The sequence below is a fragment of the Jaculus jaculus genome, chromosome 3 (assembly GCF_020740685.1).
Source record: "Jaculus jaculus isolate mJacJac1 chromosome 3, mJacJac1.mat.Y.cur, whole genome shotgun sequence".
In the NCBI taxonomy this organism is placed as follows: Eukaryota; Metazoa; Chordata; class Mammalia; order Rodentia; family Dipodidae; genus Jaculus; species Jaculus jaculus.
Window position 1 is genome coordinate 184,305,232 of NC_059104.1, and position 6,563 is coordinate 184,311,794.

The window sequence follows — 6,563 nt, forward strand, 5'->3', positions numbered from 1 at the left end:
AGAGTGGGTGGAAGTGGGCAGGCAGCGCGGTGGGGACCTGGCCCAGGACTGCCACCTTTGAAAGCTCATTTTATCAGCCTCAGCTACTCTCTAGCTCTCTAGGCTTGCTGCTCAGCTCTTGCTTGCCATGAGACTCTGTGTCCCTCTATCCGGGACTCCCCTACCTCATAGCCAGCCAAACCCAAGCTATGCTCTTGCTACTCTCCCAGCGTCCATTCTTGCTTCTGCATTGTTGCCTTACCTGGAACAACTTGTCCCTTTCTCTCCCTAGACACTCCCTGTCTGCCCGGTAGAGCAGCTTCAAAACTCTAGTCCAGAAGATCCCTCTCTTGGGGCCCCAAGGCCTCACTTACAACATCGCTCTAGATTCTTCCTGTCTGGGGCTTGGATACCAGCCTGGGCCCACGATCTACCAACGGTGCAAGTCTGCCTTCAGGAGTCATTCATTTATGTAGCCAATCTCCACTCACAACAGATAAGAAACATGCAGCCTAGAAGGGGTAAACCATTGCCCAGCTGGGGCAGACAAGTCAGGACTTGAGTTCACACTTGTTCCTCCAGACTCCACATTCCAACTTCCCTCCTCCACCAGGGGAGAGAACCCGGGGAACATTGGGGGCCTGGTAGCTGGTACTCAGGCCCTTTCTCTGGGAGGTGGGAGGGGCAGAAGAGGGCTCTTGCCACTCTTCGGTCAGTTAGAAGCTGAAAGGCACTGGCATGTTTCAAGCCTCTGTCCCCCATGGTGAAAAGGACAACAGGTTCTCGATCCAGGGTTGGCAACGAGGGTCAAGTGAGATCACAGATGGGAAAAGGCCAGGGAGCAGCAGAGGTTGTGCCCATACGTGAGGCTGGGAGCCGAGCTGCGAGGGATCCCGGTCCAACGGGGCCCAGGACAGGAGGAAGCAGTAACTCAAGGCCCGTCCTCACCCAGCAGGCTCAGGACTCTGTGCCCCAGCCAGCTGTGCCACCTTGCCTCGGATCCACCCGGCAAAGCTACTGGATAGAGATGGAGTTGAAGGGGGCGCAGGAAGTGGTACTAGAGACTAGTTTGTGGGGTCAGGCTGTGGCTCGGAACAGGCGAGCAGTTTATTCTGCCTATGACTCAATTTCGTCATGAGTCCGGCCCAAAGAAGGCATTTAATGATCGGAGCTATTCTTACACTGATGGAGAATCATCAGGGTTGTCTTCTTTGCACTTCACATGAGGAAATGGATCCCAAAGACAGATGGTGACTCACTCAAGGTCTCACGACACAGGGGGACCACCAGACACCAGACCTGGTGCCCCTGCCTTTCTTATGTCCACATGGATTCTTTCCGAAGCCTCACCCAAGACAGCTTCCTTGCTGTAACCCACAGGCCATACTATCCAAGTCGCCCATGGGGCTATCAGGAGACCTGTGGCATTCTAAGACAGGAAGCTCTTCAAATCTGATCTCAGCTACCTGCTCCTGCCTGTGTAGCCCCCGCCCCCAGTAACTATCACAGGGCTGGGTCTTTTGAAAGGGTGACATCAACTCCTAGGATGGAACCGAGAGAGAAGACAAGGAAGGGTTAAAGCTAGGCAGCTGGGGCAGGGAGCTTGCAGACAGCCCGGCCCAGTGCTGGGAGGCCTGCGCCATTCCATTCCTTTGCAGATCAGTTACACCCAGCTGTCTCCCTCCCTGCGGCCAGTGCCCCTTGGATTAGGCGGGAAAGAGTCCCCGGCCTGTGGCCTGCACACGGCCCATGGGGAACAGCGCCTGCAGCCCACGCCTCTACGACAGCTGCTGAGTGTCAGACAAGAACATAGATCAGCAGGATCCTGGCAGAGGTGCCCCAAGCCCAGGCCCTCCCCCCAACATTGCAGGAGGGACTGCTGGAGAAAGGGGGTCTGTAAGGGATTTGGGAGGTACAGGGAAGGGATTTCTCCCCAAAATATCTCCTTGGCCCATATGTCATGATGCCTCAAATTCCACCATTAGACAGCTTGAAACTTTGGGTTAGCCAAAGAGGCCAATTAAAAATGCTGCCCTGGGGAGTAGCCGGCATTCTGATGCATTGTGGACAAAATGTGTGAAAAATTTACTCGTTTTATCTACGTCTTTGTCTCAGTAGTTCCACTGAGCGCATCGACTCCAAGAAGAATCAAACTTAAGGAAATAGTTCATAATGTGGGAAAAGTGGCTATAGTTTCAAGGTTAAAACTCTGCAGTCTCAAAACACCAAAGCCAGGGACAGTAACAAGAGAGCATTTCAAACTTGAAAATATCAGCACCTGTTTGGGAATAATGTGAAACAAATGTATCCATAGTCCCGAAATATGCGACTTCTGAAGTGATACAGCAGACAGGAGATGGCACAGTGTACAAGTTAGACAACTGCTCGGGTCGGGTCCTAGCTAATTACTAAACCTGTCTGCACTTCAGTTGTCTCAACTGTAAAATTGGAATAACAGTTATAATGGTAGCGAGAATTACGGGGGGATTAGAAGAGAGCATTTGTGGGAAGCGCTCCTGTGCCCTGTTGTCAGAGGACATGGCCGTAGAAGCCAGCACCGCTCATGAGTGACTGGTTATGGTCGGTCTCCCCATCCACCCCAACACATTTAAAGAATGCTCTCAGAGTACCAATTCTGACTAACTTAGGCTTTTTAGAAAAAAAAATTTATTTATTTGCAAGCAGAGAGAGAGAGAAGAGAGGCAGACAGAGAGAGAATGGGTGCGCCAGGGCCTCCAGCCACTGCATACGAACTCTAGATACATGTGCCCTTTGTGCATCTGGCTTACATGGGTTTTGGAGAATTGAACCTTGGTCCTTTGCTCAAGCATTTCTCCAGCCCCAGAAAAATCTTTTTTATTTATTTATTTATTTGACAGAGAGAGAAAGAGAGAGAGGGAAGGAGGGAGATGGAGAATATGATTGTGCCAGGGCCTCTAGCCACTGCAAATAAACTCTGACACACGTGCCCCCTTGTGCATCTGGCTTTATATGGGTACTGGGGAATCAAGCCTGGGTCTTTTGACTTTGCAGACAAGTACTTTAACTGCTAATAGGCTTTCCCCCGAATCATTATTTAATTGAAAAGAATGGGTAACACCAAAATGATATTCAAGTTGAAATGGAAGTGTTGCTGGTCCTCAATGAAATAACATCAGTTCAAGAAACAGGAAGGACATAGCCAATATTCTAAAAAACATTCCAAGGATGATTCCTGAGAGTATAATATCCATGTAATGAGAAGCTTATATGTGAAAGCACAACTAGGAAAGAAAAGTATTTTGGATACTTAAAAACATATACAACCTTGCTTCCATCACAGTGAGTACCAGGCACCCAAACTATCCTATAATTATAAACAACTAGAAAATTGGTCAAAAGAGTTTGTTTTCAGACACAGAGCAGAAAGAAAGTGTTGAATGTAACATGGCCCCCATAGGCCCACGAGCTTGAACACTTAATCCCCAGCTGGTTGATGCTGTTTGGGAAGGTTGGGGAACCTTTAAGCGGGCTACTGGGGGCACGCCTTGAGGTGTTATAACCAGGCGTCTATCTGTGTCTCTATCTCTGTCTGTCTCTCTCTGTTTTCTGTCTGTATTGCAATGTGACACACCAGCTTCCTGCGCCGGCCTGCTGTCCCTTCCCCACCACGATGAAACGTCCTCCTGAAACTGTAAGCTGAATTAGACTCCTTTCCTTCCAGATGCTGCTTCTGCTCAGGTATCTGTTCACAGCAACGAGAAAGGACCCGGCACAACAAGAAAGGTTGGGGCTCTCCAAAGAAGGAAAACAACTCCAGAACATCTTACAAGAAAGCTCCCACCTCTGCCTAGCCTGTCCTGTGGGCTGAGGCACAGGGAGGGACCAGCAAGAGCTACAGAAATTTGCACAGTTTAGGGTTGTTGCTGACTTGTGCACTTGTGTAGGTAAGATTCCACATGGTTTCGTAAAGAAATGCTGGGTAAGTTTAAGTTTACCCAGGGCTGGGAAGCATTTGATTTTAAGTGGAGAGACCTCACTGAGAACCTAGAATGCTTCACTGAGCCTCAGAAGGGTCCCACCCTTGACAAAATTAGCCCTAGAGTCAAGGGCCCAAACGTACCCAACTAAACTTTGAAACAGGGAGCTGGGGAGGTGGTCCAGCCATTAAAAGTGTTTGTTTGCAAAGCCTATTGGCCTGGGTTAAATTCCCAAGCCACCTCACCCATGTAAGCCAGACACAAAAAGTGGTACAAGCAGCTAGTGTTCATTTGCAGTGGCAGGATACCCTGGCACGCACACACCTAGACAGATAGATGAAAACCACTGTACCATCTCTCCAGCCCTAGAATAGTTGTTGTTGATGTTGTTGTTGTTGTTGTTTTCAAGGTAGGGTTTTGCTCTGGCCCTAGTCTGGAATTCACTACGTCACCTCATGAGATTTTTTCCACTCTGCATATGGCACCAGGACGGAGTGGGAGAGACTGTCTCAGCACAGACAACCTAGACTTGAAGACTGGTATTTCTAGAGACAAGAATGCTTCTTAATGATAAAGGCTGAATTCATAAAAACAACCACAAATGTACATGCAAACGCATTTTACGTAATGGTTTCAGAATACATAAAGCAAAACCTAGCATTAAATGAAAGAAGAAATAGACAACTTGACAAAGTGTAGTTGAAAATATTCATAGTTTCCTCTGGAATTAACTAGGAAAACCACATATAAAGTTAACAATGTAGAATTTAATCCAGCCAAGCAACTTGGTTTAAATGACAAATATTAATCTCTCCACAAAATCACAGCAAAATAAAAAAAAAATCAAGTTCCAAAGGTTCAAACACATTTTTACTGGCTATATTAAATGAGTCTCAACAAGTAATGAAATAAATCTTCATCATTATAGAACTGAGTTTTAAAAATCAGCTGACAAAAGAAACCTGCAAGGTCTCTAAATCTTTGAAAATTAACACACTTCTAAAAAAAAGCAAAGAAAAGGGTTGGAAGGATGGCTTAGTAGTTAAGGTATATGCCTGCAAAGCCAAAGAACCCAGGTTCAATTGCCCAGGACCCACATAAGCCAGATGCCCAAGGGGGCACATGTATCTGGAGTTTGTTTGCAGTGGCTAGAGGCCCTGGTATGCCCATTCTCTCTCTCCCCCCTCTTTCCCTGTCAAATAAATAAATAAAAATTTTAAAAAAGCTTAAAAAAAAAAACAAAGAAAACTCACAAGTGACATTTTTAAAAATCTGAACTGGAAAAAAAATGAAATATATAAAAGTGTAAGGAACATGGCTGAAATAGTTCTTTTAGCAAAATGTATAGTTTTAAATATATATTAGGAAGGAAAAGGGCTACAGAAATGGCTCCGAAGTTAAGGCACTTACCTGAAAAGCCTAACAACCTGGGTTCAATTCCTCACTACCTGGGTTTGATCCCCTAGGAACCATGTAAGCCCGATGCACAAGGTGGCACATGTGTCTGGAGTTTGTAGTGTCTGGATGCCCTGATGTACCCATCTCTCCCTTTCTTCATTTCTTTCCCTCTTTTTGCCTCTTTCTCTCTCTTTCAAATAAATAAATTTTAAAAACTTAAAAAGAAACCTAAGAATAAGCTGTGCATGGTGGCTCATGCCTATAGTTCTAGTATTTGAGGAACTGAGATAAGAAGATTGCTAAGAATTTGAGGCCAGGCTGGGCTACAGAGTGAATTCTTCTGTTAGAGTGAAACCCTGACTTGAAAGAAAAAAAAAAAAAAGGTGGCAGAGAGATGGCTTAGTACTTAGGGCACTTGCCTGCAAAGCCAAAGGACCCAGGTTTGATACCTTAGGACCCACATAAGCCAGATGCAGAAGGTGGCACATGCATCTGGAGTTTGTTTGCATGGCTGGATGCCCTGGTCTGCCCACTCTTTTTTTTTTTCTCTCTCTCTCCCTCTTTCTCTCTCTCAAATAAATAAATAAAAATAAAAAATATTTTTTAAAAGGTAGGGATAAACAGTTCTGTGGGCTTAGAATGTGAAATATGGCCCACAGGTTCATATGTTTGAACCCCTGGTCTCAGATGAAGGCTCTGTTTAGGAGCTTAGAAAGCTTTCAGAGCATGGGGCTTACCTGATAGAGGTCTCAAAATACACTGCGCTGAATTCTGGTGTAGCATCTGGGCTTCCTGATCCTCCAAGATGTGAGCTAGTCACATAGCGAATGACTGGCAAGATATACCTCATTCGTGGGAGACACAGCACTGCTGTCAATGACCTCTAAATTCACCTCTGTGCTCAGTGAAATCCTCACCAGCACCTAGGCAGACTTGTCTGGTAGCAAGTGAGAAGCTGACCCCACCTGTGTATTGAAATGCAAAAGACCTAGAATCGCTGGAAGAACCAAACTGGCGAACATGCCACCTTATTCAACATCTCATATGTGATATGGGCCAGATAATATGAATAAATGTCAATGACTAAGTGGGAGAGAGAGTACAGAAATACAGCCACACAATAGTGATAAGTTTAAAACGTAAGAAAATTTTGAGCTGACAAATCATCAAACAAGACCATATAAAAAAGTTCTAATCATTACTGGTTATTAAGGGAATCCACACTAA